The sequence below is a fragment of the Anguilla rostrata genome, chromosome 10 (assembly GCF_018555375.3).
Source record: "Anguilla rostrata isolate EN2019 chromosome 10, ASM1855537v3, whole genome shotgun sequence".
In the NCBI taxonomy this organism is placed as follows: Eukaryota; Metazoa; Chordata; class Actinopteri; order Anguilliformes; family Anguillidae; genus Anguilla; species Anguilla rostrata.
Genome location: NC_057942.1, coordinates 38,297,284 through 38,313,865, shown reverse-complemented (window position 1 = coordinate 38,313,865; position 16,582 = coordinate 38,297,284). Strand labels below are relative to the sequence as shown.

The 16,582-nt window shown below is 48.5% G+C and overlaps 1 protein-coding gene across 1 annotated transcript in view; it reads right to left on the bottom strand.

The window, feature by feature from the left end:
* Positions 1 to 399: 399 nt before the first annotated feature.
* cbwd (COBW domain containing) overlaps positions 400 to 16,582 on the bottom strand; it is a 244,096-nt gene continuing 227,913 nt past the window's right edge. Inside the window, exon 17 of the transcript XR_010323825.1 lies at positions 400 to 412. The gene's annotated coding sequence lies outside the window, so the exon portion shown is untranslated. The remainder of the gene's footprint in view (positions 413 to 16,582) is intronic.

Here is a 16,582-nt window from a genome sequence, read left to right as displayed (position 1 = left end):
ATGTTATTGTGATCGCGTGGAATTCGAGGAGAAGCCAGAGCACCGCCTGGCTAATTTACATTAGAGAAAACGTCCATTCAGGCATTTAATGTTAAATTCCGGGCTGCGTTTAAGACTTAAACTAATTACTTTTCAAAGTGCTTTGTGGTCGTGAGCAGTTGTTGTAACAGGATCTGATCTTATGGTCCCCATTAAACTCGTTTTTAATTCATTTTATTATTTATTTATTTTTTTTTTTAACAGCGATTCTTCACAGCTGCTTGGAAATAAAAGAAAAGAGATCTCTCATCTGTTCGGCGCTCCTTCGAAGCGGCCGCGGGTCTGGCGCTGGCTCGTCTGCTCTCAGGGCTGGTCTGTTCCCCAATTTGGACTTTCGGTTCATTCACATTTTTTTCCTCTCTTCCATTTTAATCTAATTTAAAAGTGCCCGGGGATTCTCGAGTGCTACAACTTTAAGACTAAGATTAAGATCGCCTTATTGCCAATTAACACAAGGTAACGGGAATTTGCGTTTTTTTCCCTCTGCATATCGCTCCTAGATACACACATCCACGGTCCCCCAGCATTTAAAGTCACACTACGTACAGCACAAGCGCTGAGTCATCAGAGAGATCAGAACACAGGGTCACCTGGAGCACCCCTGGGGCAGTTATGAGTTTCAGTGCCCCTGGGGCAGTTATGAGTTTCAGTGCCCCTGGGGCAGTTATGAGGTTCAGTGTCTTGCTCAAGGGCACTTTGGCACCACTAGGCACAGTAGTGATAACACCGGTCACCCTCCAGCCGCTAGTCCACACCTGGAATACACCTATCTGTGCGACACCAGGCATCAAGCCAACAACCTTCCGGTTGTCAGTCGACCTCTCTGCCTATACGCGTCCGTCCCTAGTGTCGATTTAGAGTTTCTGGCACGGTGCCGCTTGGCGTTGTGTAGAAGACACTAAAATGGCACTGTGTGCTGTGCCAAAGCCCCTGTCCCAGGAGCCATCTTAAATGTCCCAGGACCCGCCCCAAAGGTCCCATAAAAAAACCTAAATTCTGAGAGACAGGGATAGCCGCAGAGGAGGAGGGCGCCTCTGATTTAACATTGATTTCTCATATTTCACCCACGGGCTCCAGACCTTCAGCTGATAAACCATTCTGAGAGGACTGTAATGCGGAAGATATATATGCGTTAGAGAAAACAATTATGGGCCTGTCAGAGGATGCGCTGGGCTGCAATGCCCCCCGGGGGCGCCCGAAAACAGGATCCCGGACCACGGGACCAACGCCGTCCGACTGCCACATGGAGTCCTGCGAGCTGGCGTGCAATTTGCCCCAGCCCAACGAGGGAGAGTCCCGGCATGTTCCTCTGCATCAGCCCAAATGGGGATCAAAGGAACGAGAGCCGCCCCCACCGTGCGCAGAATTCAGAAAACTTCAAAACCGACGGCGAAGCTTTCAGCTTCGGGGGGCTCAAAAGATTCGGAGTGACTTTGCGCCCCTCCCGCGGGAAGCGGGGGCGCTTTTAAATCTCGTCTCGAACGGCACCTTTTGTTGCTCGTTCAACGCCTGCTCTCTCCTCAGTCCCCCTCTGCGCCCCCTACCCGAGTCACGCCGCTTTTTAAACTGCGCCCCTGAAAACTAGTGGAGTCGTCGGGTCATCTGCCCCAGCACTGCGGGACAACTCGCGGGTTTAAGGTGCGATTCAAAAAGCATCAAGTGTCGACAGATTTATCTGCACAATGGCGACCCCTCCTGGTCGACCAGGGCGCCGCGGTCTGCTCAGTCCTCCAGGATAGCGGCTGCACAGCTCGTCTGGAGGACTGCAGGGTGGAAAATAAGCGGAGGCTGGGGGGGGGGGGGCTTTTTGGGGTACGGGTGCACCGGGGCGGGGCCCTTCTCGAAACCGCCGTGGGACATTTCACTGAAGGGACCTTCTAAAATTTTGCCTGGGCATTCCAAATGGAGGAATGATGTAAAATACCAGTGACTGGAAAAAACAACTATAGCTATGGGCTGGCAAGAGTAACAGGCTGCTTTTAGATATACTGTGCCACTTTGCCCTCTTTGCTCTCTTCCCTCAAGTATGCCATTTTGTGTTGAGATTTGTGATCTTAACAGGGTGCTCTGCAGGGGAAGATAGATGAGGAACAAACCAAAATAGAACTGAACCGCCCTCGCAACCTATATAGGAAGTGTTACTTCGTAGCAAACCCTGCTCGGTGCACAAGTAGGGTGACTTTGGAAGGCTCATGAATAATTCACAGCAACTACCCTGGCTTATCTTCAGCGATAATAAAACACACCAGCCGGGCTTATAGAACACTGTTGCCAGCCTTTGAGATGGCTTTAGTGAGGATTTCTTGTGAGAACACAAAAACTGAAATGTGTAGGCTCAAGGATTTGACCATCTTCAGTTCCTGATCCACCCTCCCATCCCCTCAAAGAGCACTCATGAGTTATTCATGAACCTTCCAAACTCATCCTACGATAAAAAAAAGTTGCTTCCTCTTTTTGACAGTGGACCGTTTCATTCCTCTCTTCTTCACATATGGAGCACTGCATTGTGGTATTCCCTTCTTGCTGGAGGCTTGCATTTTATACCGTTGGAGGGAGGGAGGAAAAATGAGCGATGGAATATAATTGCTCCCTCCCTTTTCATAAATCGGAACCGAACGCCACTTGGATTGGCTGCCATGTTTCACCCTGCCATTTTGGGGGAATTCCCCCCTTGAAGCAAGGGAAGGAACTTCAGGAAGAAAACATAAAAACTTGGATCTGAACTCAGCCCAAGACTGTCTCTGAAGCGAAGGACAGCAAAGGCTCAGCGGCTTCCTGTCGTTTCTTTCTATTTCTTCATCCCTCTGTTTTCCCTGGAGGACCCGGTCTGCTCAGTGCAGGGGTGTCTTTTTAGTAGGCCTGCCTCCTGTTAGTTCCCGTCTCCTGAGTGGAGAACGAAAGCAACGCTGCCCGCCAAGCGTCTGTGGCACGCTGACAACAAGGCTCGTCTCCATAACGACCGCTGGGTGCTGTGGGTCATAAAACGGAATAATTATCTGGGGACATCATTCATGCCCCAAGGAGGAGGGGGCTGGGGGGGGGGGGGGGGGTGACTGATCAAGTCCAGCACCTCAGATCCGGCATTTCCAGAGTTTGTGATCTTTCTCGTCGCACACGAGTAGGAGGGACTGGTCTGGTGATTCTATGTCTGCGTAGGCCAAGGTTACACACCCGACCCATACCCGCTCATACACATGACCCACACTCATGTCTTCTGTGATGTCACAATGAATAACAAAGGACCGGCCTCTTTTTGTTTCCTGGGTAAGCCCACCTCGACCCGCCTTCATCCCTGTGCATCAAACATTTTATAGCATGTAAAACGTCCGTAACTTCATACATTTCAGCTGGACATACGCACGCATGCGCAGCAAACTCGAAACGAAAACGAATCTTTCGGATTGAAGCCATTTCCAGGGTCTGGCCACCGAGTGCTGAGAGCTCATTGACTCTGTATGCATGTCCAGTAAGCCTGAGTTCAGCAGTCCAGGGCTCTCCGTGTCCCCGACGTTTAATTAAAAGCAGAACATCGGCACTTCGCTTCCTTCGGTGTGTCTGTGCGTCACGTACAGAAAAATGAGCGGGGAACAGCATACGAGCTCACATCAGGCCTGAACAGACCGTCGTAACCATGGCGCCCCATTAAGGCCACTTTTAAAAGTGGCTTTTAATTCTTCCCGAAAATGCTCATGATCACAGTGTTATTTGCGTGGGCTTTTTGGAGCAACAAAGCAATGCTTAAATAGAGAGAGAAAAAAAAAACAACAACAGCATTCCGACTTATTATTTTTTTTCTAAAACAGCAGTCTAACTTGCATTCCTTTCGTTCCAGCGCCTGTTATCGCCATCAGGACACGTAGCCGCTACAGCATCGCTCGTGGCCAAACTAAGAATGCGTCGCGCAAATTTATCCGCCTGATATTCATTTCTCAGCGCGCTCCCTCGCTCGCTCGCTCGCTCGCTCGAGATGCTTCCTGTTAGATTATGAGGAAGCGCCGGGGATGCTCATCAGCAGACAATGCGCGGGTCACACGCACTTAACCCCGCCCCCAGAGAGATGAAACGGGCCACATTTTAAGAAGGAGGGGGGGCGGGGGGTGGGGTGGGGGGCGGGAGAGGCGCCGGCTTTGATGGGGAGATCCGCGCGCACCTGCTCAGCACGTATTCGCGGGGATAATACTGTGCATATATTGAAAATGCACCGGGAGGGGGGGGGGGGGGATATGCCTCTGTGGAATAATGGCGACTGGCAATTAATGTGCCCGTGCTCTCATAACGGCGGAGTCGCATTGTTATTCAGCCTCCGATTCCCGCAGAATTTAGATTCATAAAAGTTTTATCGCCCCAAAAAACCCCTTTGAGGGAAGTAGTTCTGCGACTGGGGTTTGGTCTAACGGTTAGCTTCTCACGGCCTTGGCTACCTACGGCTTATTTTAAGGTTGAATTCCAAGATAAACGACTAAAAATTCCGCAAGAGACACGCCCCACCATGTAGCCTATCCTGGGGAGGGGGGGGGGGGGGGAACTCTGTTAAAGCGTCTCAGAGGGTTAACGTGTTATTTTCGGAGCTTTTAGACCCCCCCGTCGGAGGAAGAGGCCCGCTCGGTAGGAGGAACGGCGCTTCCTGTGTTTTAATCTAAACGCACGCACGGCCGCACCGCGACGCGATTGGCTGATATTGATCGCGCCTGTTCCACCGCTGATGCGCAGATGAGAAGAACCCGGGATAGGTTCTTCACCACCGCCGTGATAATCTGAAAAAAACCAGGCCACATACAGTAGATCTCCCCCAATCTGGCCTGGATGCTGGCAGCACAACGGATATCGTAACATTACCTTCCAGCCAACTGTTCGTTGCGCTCGCTGTTGATTCTATTCACGGAAAGTTCGGCGCACGCTTCCGCATTCAGCTTTGTAAAAATATTTTTAAAATAAATAAAAAATGAAAAAGATTGAGAAAGAGAAAAAAAAAGTCATGAAACCACTGTTTTTTTCCATCAGCTTAAAGGTGGGTTTCAGAATTCAAACAATGTTCTGCAATGAAGTTTCCTGCAGTTGTTTTCAGTAGACGGAAATGACAGCTTCGGGTCTATTCTGCGTGTGCACATTTGCATGTGTGTAGGTTAATGACGTGTGTTTATGTGTATGTACGTCTATGACGTGCATTTATGTGTGTGCAAGCACGTGCAGGTCTGTGTATGTCGATGCTCACGTGCACACGTCTGTGTGTGTGTGTGCATGTGTGTGCTTGCGTGTAAATGTAGAGGCATTGGGGCTTAATGGGTAATGACGTTGTCTCTTCAGCTCCATTACTGGTGTAAACTGAATTTGGCTGGAGGCTGTTTGGGGGGGTCCCCATTGACCCCTCTCTGTGAAGACCTAAACGGTGATATATTACCCATTTATCCCTTCACCTCTTCCTCCTCTCCTCCGCTGACAGCTCCATTTTATCTGCCCTTGTTATATATACACCTTTGCTCTTCACTCCTTCTGCTTCATGTTATAGTTTCACCCCCCCCCCTCCCCCACCGCCCACCGCCCACCCCCTCTCCAGGTGGCCCATAACCATTTTCTTCACTCCATACGATCATCAAGCAGGTCATGTACCTGGTCTCCATCACACTGGTCATGTTCCTGGTCTTCATCACACAGGTGATGTTCCCAGTCTTCATCACGCAGGTCATGTTCCTGGTCTTCATCACGCTGGTCATGTTCCTGGTCTTCATCACGAGTCATGTTCTGTCTTCATCACGCAGGTCATGTTCCTGGTCTTCATCACGCAGGTCATGTTCCTGGTCTTCATCACGCTGGTCATGTTCCTGGTCTTCATCACGCAGGTCATGTTCCTGGTCTTCATCACGCAGGTCATGTTCCTGGTCTTCATCACGCAGGTCATGTTCCTGGTCTTCATCACGCAGGTCATGTTCACGGTCTTCGTCACACTGGTCATGTTCCTGGTCTCTGTCACACTGGTCATGTTCCTGGTCTCTGTCACGCTGGCGTTCTGTCTCTCACATGGTCATGTTCCTGGTCTCAAGCCCTGTCCCATGTCACTCTGTCCTTCCACCGGATTCCCCCCTCGATGCTCTTTCTTCATCCGTCTCTTACAAAAGAAAACAAAGCTTTTCCTTCCTCTGGATTCTGAATGTGCTGTACAGCCCGTTCCTAAGCCACCAGAACTTCACTTCCTGGAGAAGAAGCACGAAACAGAAAATGGCGGAGACTGCAGGGCTCTAAAATGGCAGACGGAGTTAGCGGGTCTCCATCGGTCCCGGCTCGAGAGCACATCGCCGTTTTGTTCGCCCAGGGAACCGCCAGCGAAATAAAATCTATCTTCCCCCTCAGACTCAGGGCACCCGTGCGGCAAAAAACTATCCGCCAATTATACCGCTCCCCCCCACCCCACCCCACCACCACCACCCCTTGCTCTGGGCCAAATTCACAACTTTTTAAAGAGGTTGAATTAGTTGAGCAGCAAATATCAGTTTTTTTATTTTTATTTTTTTATATATGGCCCATTTCATCCAGGGCTGACGGCTGTTCTTCTGTGTGCTTCCTCCCTCCTTCAGATGGTCATTTCTGCATTTTTTTTTTCATCTTTTTCTCAGGTATTGATGTTCAGCCTCGGAAAGAAATGCCTTCATACATCTGGCACAAAGCCATTTGGGTCCTGACAGACGTTGTGTGATTTCTGTATCGACACCCTATTACTCTAACCTGATTATTCTATACGTGAAAAAATAAAAACCCAGAGACAAATGTGTCAGAGGACAAGAGAAATAAAAAAAAATTGAAAACAATGTCATTTCTGGTGGGATTGGCAATTTTCATGTGCTGATTGCAGGAGGAGCTGAAATGACTATTTGTGACAACCTGACAACTTAAAAAAACACTGAAAATTAAACACCAAAATGCATTTTGCAAAATATATTTTTTAAAGATTCTCGTTAATGAATTTCTTTGCCCCGGACATTCTTCTCAGTTTCTTTCTGAGTGGATTAATTTATTTTGACATCAAAATTAAACTTAATGCAATCCGTATGGTTGTCTACATTAAATTTTATGCCTATGTTAATCTGTATGTCAAAAAAATATTTTCATGAGCAACAATAATTTAATCCCCATGCATATCAGTCACTGACAGTTTTGGACCCAAACCCCGGAGCCTTTGACATAAAAGTAATTTTTATTTGCAAATTTATTAAGCAAAGGCTTGTCCTGTGAACCATTCTAGTTTCTGATGTACACTTGATGGTTTTCACTCCTCCATTGGGGGTGAATCGCAGACATGTTGCTCTAGTGTCTGGTGTACACTTGATGGTTGGCACTCCTCCATTGGGGGTGAATCGCAGACATGTTGCTCTAGTGTCTGGTGTACACTTGATGGTTGGCACTCCTCCATTGGGGTGAATAGTAGAGCCGTTGCTCTAGTGTCTGCCGTACACTTGATGACTTACACTTCACCAGTGGGGGGAATAGCAGAGGCGTTGCTCTAGTGTCGGCCGTACACTTGATGACTTACACTTCACCAGTGGGGGGAATAGCAGAGCCGTTGCTCTAGTGTCTGCTGTACACTTGATGGTTTGCACTTCTCCATTGTGGTGAGCGGTAAGAATGCACAACGCAGCCCAGCGCTGGTGTCCCTTATTAGCTTCCCCCTCATTTTCTCCTTTCTGTACGGGGCGTAAAAAAACATCTGCTCACACTTTACGATGAAGGGTAACCTCACACGAGCACACACACTGTCACGCACACGAGCACAACGCTACCTCTTCACCATCCTTTTCCTTTAGTCTGAAAGAGAATGCAGCGCCCTTTGAGATGATTTCAATTACATTACTTCATAAAACAGAATCAGACGCGCTACTCCTATAGACCGCAGCAGCGGCTTTAACGTAATGGCTGTTCTTACTTACTTACTTATTTATTTATGATCAAGCCACTCAGGTCTGTAGTGATTACCTTCTAATACTGGTTCCTCTGGCCTGTTTTTTTTCTTTCTTTCTTTCTTTATTTCTTTTGGCTCAAAGCAGGCATTCAATCGTCAGCGTGCAGACCGACCGCCTCTCGTAGTCAGAAATTTGATTGCTTTTCCTGCGCTGGCTCGAGGCCGAAGCGCGGCAATCGAAGCGCATTCCTCTTCCCGGAACGCGTCGCGTTTTTTTTTTTTTTTTTCGCGACGTCCGCGGCCGAAATGGAATGATTGCTTTCTTTTTTCTTTTTCTTTTTTTTTTTTCTTCCCCTCATACTTTTGTAATTATTAACCGTCCTTCAGAAAGGTAACGCGATTTTCAGCGGAGCGGAGCGCGAAGGCGGTTCTGCGGCGTGCGGTCCCGGTGTAATGACTGCCGGCGAGCGGAAGGTGCGGGCCGGAGACGTTCGGGCCCGTCTAATCGATACAGCACAATAAACGGCCAGGAGGATGATTTCATCTTCAATTCTTTTTGGAAAACCCGTCACTGATGGGAGGAGAGACTGTTACGTAAGCGCCCTTGTGTGTCTGTCTGTCTGTCTGTCTGTCTGTCTGTCTCTCCATCTCCGTCTCTCTGTGAGCCAGGCCTGGGTCAAACAATGTTTTGAAACACATGAACCATTTTACACACCAGCACATTTCATTGAAGATACACATATTTTTGAAGAAATGTTCACTCCAAGGGAATTCTTCTATACGAGTATATTTTTTGGTTTGTAAATTCTCGAGGTGCTGCTGTAAAATTTTACGGCTGGCTCTCGGACAAGAAAAAGGCTGTTTGGATTTTAGAGGGGGGCGGGGGGGGGGAGGGGCTGTGGCATTGCAGGTTGGAGGGGGTGATATGTGGTTCCTGTTTTGTCACATTTCCACAATGAACAGAAAGAAAGAAAGAGAGAATTGAAGGGACAAGGGTAGCGATGGGACAGTGAAGTTCCATGAACCCAGCAGTGGGTGGAGCTAAAGTACAATGAGCTGCCAATCAATGACCTGTCTGAACCAATCAAGAGAACAATGAGTGGGTCACATGACTGTGCATGCTATAAAACCCTTCCATAGCCCCACTGGTGAGCAGAAAAGAGTTGAAAAAAGCACACCTGACTACCACTTATAATGAATGAATCTATTACAGCTAATGAGACTTCCTTAATGTGCTGATTACTGATTAATGAACTGCAGTCATAAAATAATGGGGATTATATAAAGTATAAGGTGATAATGAAGTGTTTCCCCTTGATATCCACAGGACAGCTAAGTACGTTTTTGACATTGAGTATGTTACAATTAAGAAGGCTCTGTTAATGTAGAGATCATGGATTCATTAACAGGCTCATAAATAATTTGTACGAAATCATATGGTTTTAATATGTATGCGACATTGAACTGTCTCTTAAGCTCTATGGGTTCGGCCTATATTTCTCCTTCCCAAGTTGCCAGGGTTGGTATAAACCCTCTTACAGTAAAGGACATTAATCACTCGCTCTCTCTCTCTCTCTCTATCTCTCTCTCTCTCTACACACACACACACACATACTCACTCACTCACGCACTCTCTCACTCTCTCACTCTCTCATTATCTCATTCACTCATTCACTCAAACTTTGCAGCCCCCAGTGCTATATTGTGTTCGGGGGGGAGCATGCCATTATTCCAAGTCCACAAATCATACCGTGACACTTCCCCTCAAAAAACTTTTCTCAAACAGGAAAAAAAAGCAGCCAACGACAGATAGCTCTCATGAACCAAATGTCAGACAGTGTCACAGTTTGAAACAAATATGCACTGCTGATAGACATCTTGCCTCTGAGTAACTAATGATGCATTGGATTTTGTCGTGAAATACCCATTACAAGCTGACCGTACGTGAACTGAGTGCACTGTAATGCACTGCAATTTTCTTTCATAAGAATCAAATATAAATCATGTCCACTCAACAACTGCCCAAAAACATCACATTATTTATGTGAACAGGAGTAAATTCTTATGGTGGCTTATGACAGATACTGTGCTAATTGCACCTTTTTTAAAAATGCTTTTACCCCATTGTTCTCCCAGTTCAGAGCACCCAGTCATATTCATGAGTTAAAGATCATTATAACATTTGGATGCACAGTTACCGTACCTATAGAGCACAGCACGGGGGAAAGAGTGAGTGAGAGAGAGAGAGAGATGAGATTGCATCAATTTAATTATCTTAAAAGAAAGAGAGGACAAATCAATATCAATGTCAGCGGGGCCAATTGGGGCAAAAAAACAATGGAAATATCAATAAAATAAATAAATTCATCAGTAAAAAATAAAAAACAAAAGCGCCCAAGGTTGCTCTCCCGGAAATGGGATCTGATGGAGATTGCAGAGAGTGGAATCGGAAGTTACCGAATTCTACTCCGCCCCATATACACACTAACATGTTCAGTGTTAAATCAACTCGTGCATACTGGACTCATACGCTCTCTGTTAAGAGTTGAGTTAAGAGTTGAATCTACACTGGAAACTGTACTGTGTGTATTGGGCAAGGTGCACGGTCATAATACGGCCGCGTGTTATTTACCCAGCAGACACTGCAGCGGGTCCCGGCGCACGATCGCCCTGCTCCCGCAGCTCGTTAACGCCGACTAGCTTCTCGAAAAACCAGCGTCTCGCCGCGGGGCATAACAGTACCGTTTCGCACCCCGAGCACAACAGCGCGTTCTCACGCCGCGGACGCAACGGTACCGTCTCACGCCGGATCGACCTCCGGCCGCCGACCTCGTGCCGTCGGCCACGATCAGAATGAGTCTCCGTCTCCGCGGCGATTCGTTTATCGTTTTCTGGTCAAAAGTCACACGTCCGCCTTTCAAAAGCAAAGCCAGTGCTGTGTTTTTGGCTCAAAGCGGGCGGACGTGAGAATGGCGTTTTTTACAAGCTCATCTCATACCAGGAAATGCAGCTGCTGAAGAGAGTTCATTTTTCCCAGCTGTCAGGAAACTCATTTGAAAATCTCCTGGTAACGTATACAAGATCGTCATTTTACAGGACAGTTGAGGGGCGTGGCTTGTTTCCAAGCTTCTTTAATTAATCGGCTGGTTTCGCGTTCGTATTTGTCCGCGCGCAGTTGCGTGGACTTGCGCTTAGCGAGAGCTCAGGATGGACCGAGTCCTTTTCCTTCCCGAGGAAGACGGAGGCTGGGTCTGCACGGCAACACTACCCTCAGCTCATTACTCCTGCTCCACGTCACCGTCTCGACAGGATGGAGACGATTAAGAGGCGGGATTGAGTCTCCGATTTAAGTCCCGCAGGTGGTAATCACAGAATTACCTTCAGAAGGTAGACACGGAGCAGAAGAGCCTAATTCAGCCCGGTCTAAAGTACGTAAACACTTCCGCTGAGCGTGAAATATAAAACAAACATTACGAATCAGTCCCACCGGTAGAGTCAATTTAGTCTGATTTTATAAGCAAATGAATGTGTGAGAGAGATGTGTGTGTGTGCGTGTGAGAGAAAGAGAGGTGAGAGTAGGTGTGTGTGTGTGTGTCAGAACAGGAACAAGCCCAAGAACACACACGATTTGATAGAAAATGGCAACTAAAAGATTTTTTACCATGCATTATATATACAGATATAAACTATTACTACATATTACTAAGTACAACCTATAAACCCATTATGAGGTAATAAACATGTTATAAGCGATTAGTAACTGAATAAGGACATTTCCATCTCCCCCGGGCTCTGTGAACAGACTGAAGGGGACGGTTTGCGGGTGAAATTTGGGGATTCAGCACAGCACATCGAGTCGCGCGAGGGGGACTGTTTACGGACTCAGGGTGTGTTATATGGCTCTCACGGATGCTGCTCACATGTCTGATTACCATCGCGCCCGATGCATTTTATTTCATATATGGAAATAATGGACACTTGAATTATTCCTGATAGGAATAGGGTGGGGGTGGGGGTGGGGGGATCTGAAGGGAATAAAAGATTCCAAGCGTCGTTCTCCCTTCCTTTTCCGGCGTGTCCGGAATATTCAACATTCCCGTTTCCGTACGAGCGGTCGTCCGCGGCAACGGCACCGCGACGCAACCTGAACACCTGCCTTCACCGCAGCGGCTCCAAGCGTGGCTCTCGGCAGAGCAGAATTCGGGAAGAAAAAAAAAACTTCAGATTCGTCCGTTTCGATCGAGCCCGTCACGCCCGTTTCTTCACATCAACGCTGACGGAAACGTCATCAAAGTCAAACATCATCACCTGCGCTGTCATTAATTTATGACCACGATGGTGATTATTGTTATTGAAAATATTATTACGGATTGCCACTTCATTCTTAGCAAATGGGATATTGTCAGTTGCAGGAGGGTCATATATTATAACACATAGATGAAGCAAAGGATTGTGGGTAATGAGAACAGGGAGAGTTTATAAAGATTGATTTATCATTCCAACCTAGTGATAAATATAATCTCAATAACATCACACACGTGTCAACAAGTCTTCCTTTTAATATATATTCATTAACTAAAACGGGAGAGAAATCTGCTGCATTGACTAGGCTATATAGATTTATCTGTTACTGTTACCCTGGATTTAAAATTATTTAAAATTAAACTTAATTAAATTTCTGCGTACGTCTCTCCGTTGGGAGTTAGCGGGAAACCGTGATTTTTTTTCTGATTCTAATACCGATTTATGAGACGAGATTTCAGACAACAGGGTCATTAACCTTGAGAGAAGAACTACGAACGCAAGTCAATCAATCAATCGGTCGGCGAAGAATCGGGGAAAGCGGGCGTGACGCAATCGCCAGCGCAGCGCCTGGCGGAGTGAAAATGAGCACGCGCGGTGGAGTACAGCGAGCCCTCGTCTGCGTCCTCCCGACGGACGACTTTGCCGCGGCGAACCCAGGCTGCGAATACGATTGGGCGTTTCCCTACGGGGACAAAAGAGTAAATAAGAGTAAAATAAATCAATTCGAACAGAATCCACGGCTGCAGAAACACAGTGCGCAGTGCCTTTCGTTATTAACGTCAGAGACCGACTAACAAGCGCAATGAGACTCCCAGTGCTAACACAGTTTTTTTTTTTTTACAATGGTTTGTGCTGAGGACTGAAATTGCCTTAGTAGAAATGGACAAACTTTGTGCCTTGGGACTAGATTCTGAAAAGTGAAGATGAGACGCTGGTGGAATAAAGATGATATTTCTGTGAGTGAGACATCATCAACCACCATAATGGGCGTGGCAGCTGCGTGATTGACAGCTTTTGATCAGCGTTCTACGAAGCCCCCCCACCCTCACCCCAACCCCAGCCCCGGTCGTTCACTTTCCGGAGGTTTCCGGACGTCTGACAAACCTCCAACCCGCCATCTTCGCGCGCAAAGAAAAACAACGAAACCCGCTGCCTAAATGGAACTCGCCTCGCCTGTCAAGGTTTCCGTGGCGACGTCCCTACTCTCGGCCAGAGCGTCACGCCTTTCCGCAAATCCGACAAGCGCCACGTCGTAGCCAACGGACCGCTAACCAATCCGGCGGTGCGCAAACGAGCGCAGAACTGTTTCGGAGATTAATCAATTAGCCCCAAACCTTCATTTTTAAACGAGACGTTGCTGAACAAGTCGTGAGCCACAGCACCAAACCGCAAGTATCCTCGGTGAAAATATGTAACTGACATCCAACGGTGGAACATTCCAGGTTCGGGAAGTAAAGGTCCTGGACAATATCTTGTTCCAATCACCTGGGTTTGCCAATTAGCGCAAATCTTCAGCCAGCACGTAGAACTAATCAGTGAAACCAGCTGGCTGGAGTTCATGGGTGGCAGAGACACATGGCAGAACATTTCCTCTCCGACACCTGAAATTTTGACCTCTGCTGCCGTCTGATAGAGGCAAGAACAAGCCAGCACCAAGATGGGGTGGTTGGCCAAGTGCTCTCTTCTCCACTGAGTGAAATGGGACTTTTTTTTTGCTTGCCGGAGAGCTCCAGGAACAGTAAGAGCAGTAATTACATCCCTGCCTCAGGCCCAAGTCACCCTTTAGTGCCTGTAAGAGTGGTCAAAGTCTGGCGTGTCTGCTGGTTTGTCTCTGAAATATATATTTTTTGGTGTTTTAGCAGAGCTTGAAGCTTGCGTCCTCCACACCACATTGATTCAACTCACTGTGCCTCAAGGCCAGATGGAAGATATGTTTGCTTTCCATTGCGGCAATCCATAAATCCTGCCTTTCTCGAATGTGCACGTGTGTGTGTGTGTGTCTGTGTGTGAGAGAGAGAGAATGTGGGTGTGTTTGTGTCTGTGCACGTGTGTTCCTGCGTGTGTATAAATGCGTTTGTGCATGCCTGTGCTGTGTGTGTGTGTGCGCGTGTGTTTGTGTCTGTGCACATGTGTGTGAGTGCATTTGTAGATGCACACGCTGTGTGTGTGTGTGTGTGTGTGTGTGTGTGTGTGTGTGTGTGCATGTGTGGGCAGCGTGTGTGTGTGTGCGCGTGTGTGGGCAGTGCGTGTGTGTGTGTGTGTGTGTGTGTGTGTGCGCTCACGCGCGCCTGTCAATTCCCCAGCTGAGGATTTATCTCCATTTCAGCTCTCGTTTCTCTCTGTCTCTTCCTCTTACCCTCCCATTGTTTCTCTATCTATCACTCGGGGAAGTGTTCACAGACTGTGATAGATCACTGATTTATGGGAGGGGATCCTGGAGAGGGGTGGGTTGGGGGTGTGCATGGATTTGGGGCGGGGTGGGTGTGGCTAGTGTGGGTCATGCTTTATGGTAGAATTGTCCATTTTTTCAGGGTGAGATGCGATACATTTTCTGGAAAGGACTTTCTAAACAACCTCTCCTTCAACAGTCCATGCTGACATCATCCACACTCGCCCCTCCCAAAAAAACCCATAAATATAATCTCATATCAGTTTCTTACTATAAAAGTAAATCACTTTTAATTATAAATCTCACTCTGGTGAGGCAACAGCATGCCCTTACAAAGTGCAGCCTCAGCATGCACTTACTTGCACACACACACACACACCAAAAAACACACACCTCCCATATACACAGACTGAACCCGAAACACATCCTTTCAATGGACCAGGAATTGTTTTTATTGTTGTTGTGCATGTCCTCTGATTTATTGTGTGAGTGTGTGTGCATGTGCATGTCCCTCGGAGATTTTCTGAAAAATCAGGAGGTCAAGGAGGAAGCTGTGTGCAGACCTGTCTGACAGAGACCAGCTGCGATGAGTCACATTAGTCACAGTGTCAAAGTGACAGGGAGGACATACTGCGATGCCAGTGGATGAACCTCTGCTGGGCCTTGACCCCTACACCTGCCCCCGCCCCCCTGCCCCCCCACCCCCCGGTCAGTCTCCAGCTGACCCAATGATCACCACAGCCAAAAAAAACCCCACAATCCTTCAGGCAAGGTCACGGCCGGCCACAGCAAAGCCCAATACACACACACTCACAAACACACGCACACACACACGCACACACACACACACACACACACACACACACACTAATTTATATCCCCAGCATTTCCCTCTTTTCCCAGTTTGCGGTTTGCAGGTCCGTTTCGTCACTACAGAGGAGACCTCATCCGGTTCAGGACGGCGTGCGAACGACGACGAGAACCGCTTCACCTCCTGAGCGCGCGCGTCGCTCGGCAACCAGCATCCGCCACTCCTCCGCGCCGCGCGGCTCAGCCGGCGGGCCGGTCGCCAGACCGCCGTTGCCGCGGGCAACCCGCAGGCCGCGAACCGCGGGGAGCTCGGACCGGCGCGCTCCCGTCCCGCGGCGAGGCTGGGGGCGATTACGCGCTGACCCGCTGGGCCCGACGGCCGCCATGTCCGCCGCCGCCGCCCGCCGGTCCTGTTCTCCTCCCACAATCCCCTGCGCCGCCTCCGGCAGACAACTGCGCTGCCGTGCAGAACTCGCACCCTGATTTACGAGGCACGGACAGAACGATTCCTCACCGTAATGAGATGAGGCGATGTGGGGCCTGCGCTCGGAGGCGGGCTTCTGCAGAGAGGTCCGGCAACACGATTGGTCAGCTGGGAGGCGGGTTGGGCTCCGGGGGGAAACTGAGGTTTGGCAGATTTGTCGCCAGTCATGAATCTGCTGTTCCACATACTGTACTGTAGCACAGTTCAACATATATATCTGACACAAGCAGCTTTACAAGCAATAGCTCTCAACTCCAGTGACATCACAGGGGGCCAAAAGCCTGACTTGGTTAACCTTACTGTGAGCCTAAGCAGGATAAACTTACAGTGCTATGAGCCTGATTCAGCACAGGTTAACCATGTTTGGGGGCAGGGAGATTTAAGTGGATAATTGTGAGCATGACTGTGTAGGTGTGTTGATGAGGAGTGTTTTGCAGTGTGTGTGTGTGTGTGTGTGTGTGTATGAGAGAGAGTGTGAGCAAGCGTGTGTATACTTGTGTGTGCACGCATGTATACGAGTGTGTGCTGGTATGTGCGTGTGTCTGGACAGACAAGGCGCTGTTGGGCCTGGCCCGTTGTCAGCACCCAAAACGGGCCTGTGGATCAGGGGCTACACAGGAAATTCTGAGCCCCGCCCGTGTTCCTCTCCCCGTCTACGTCCACGGGA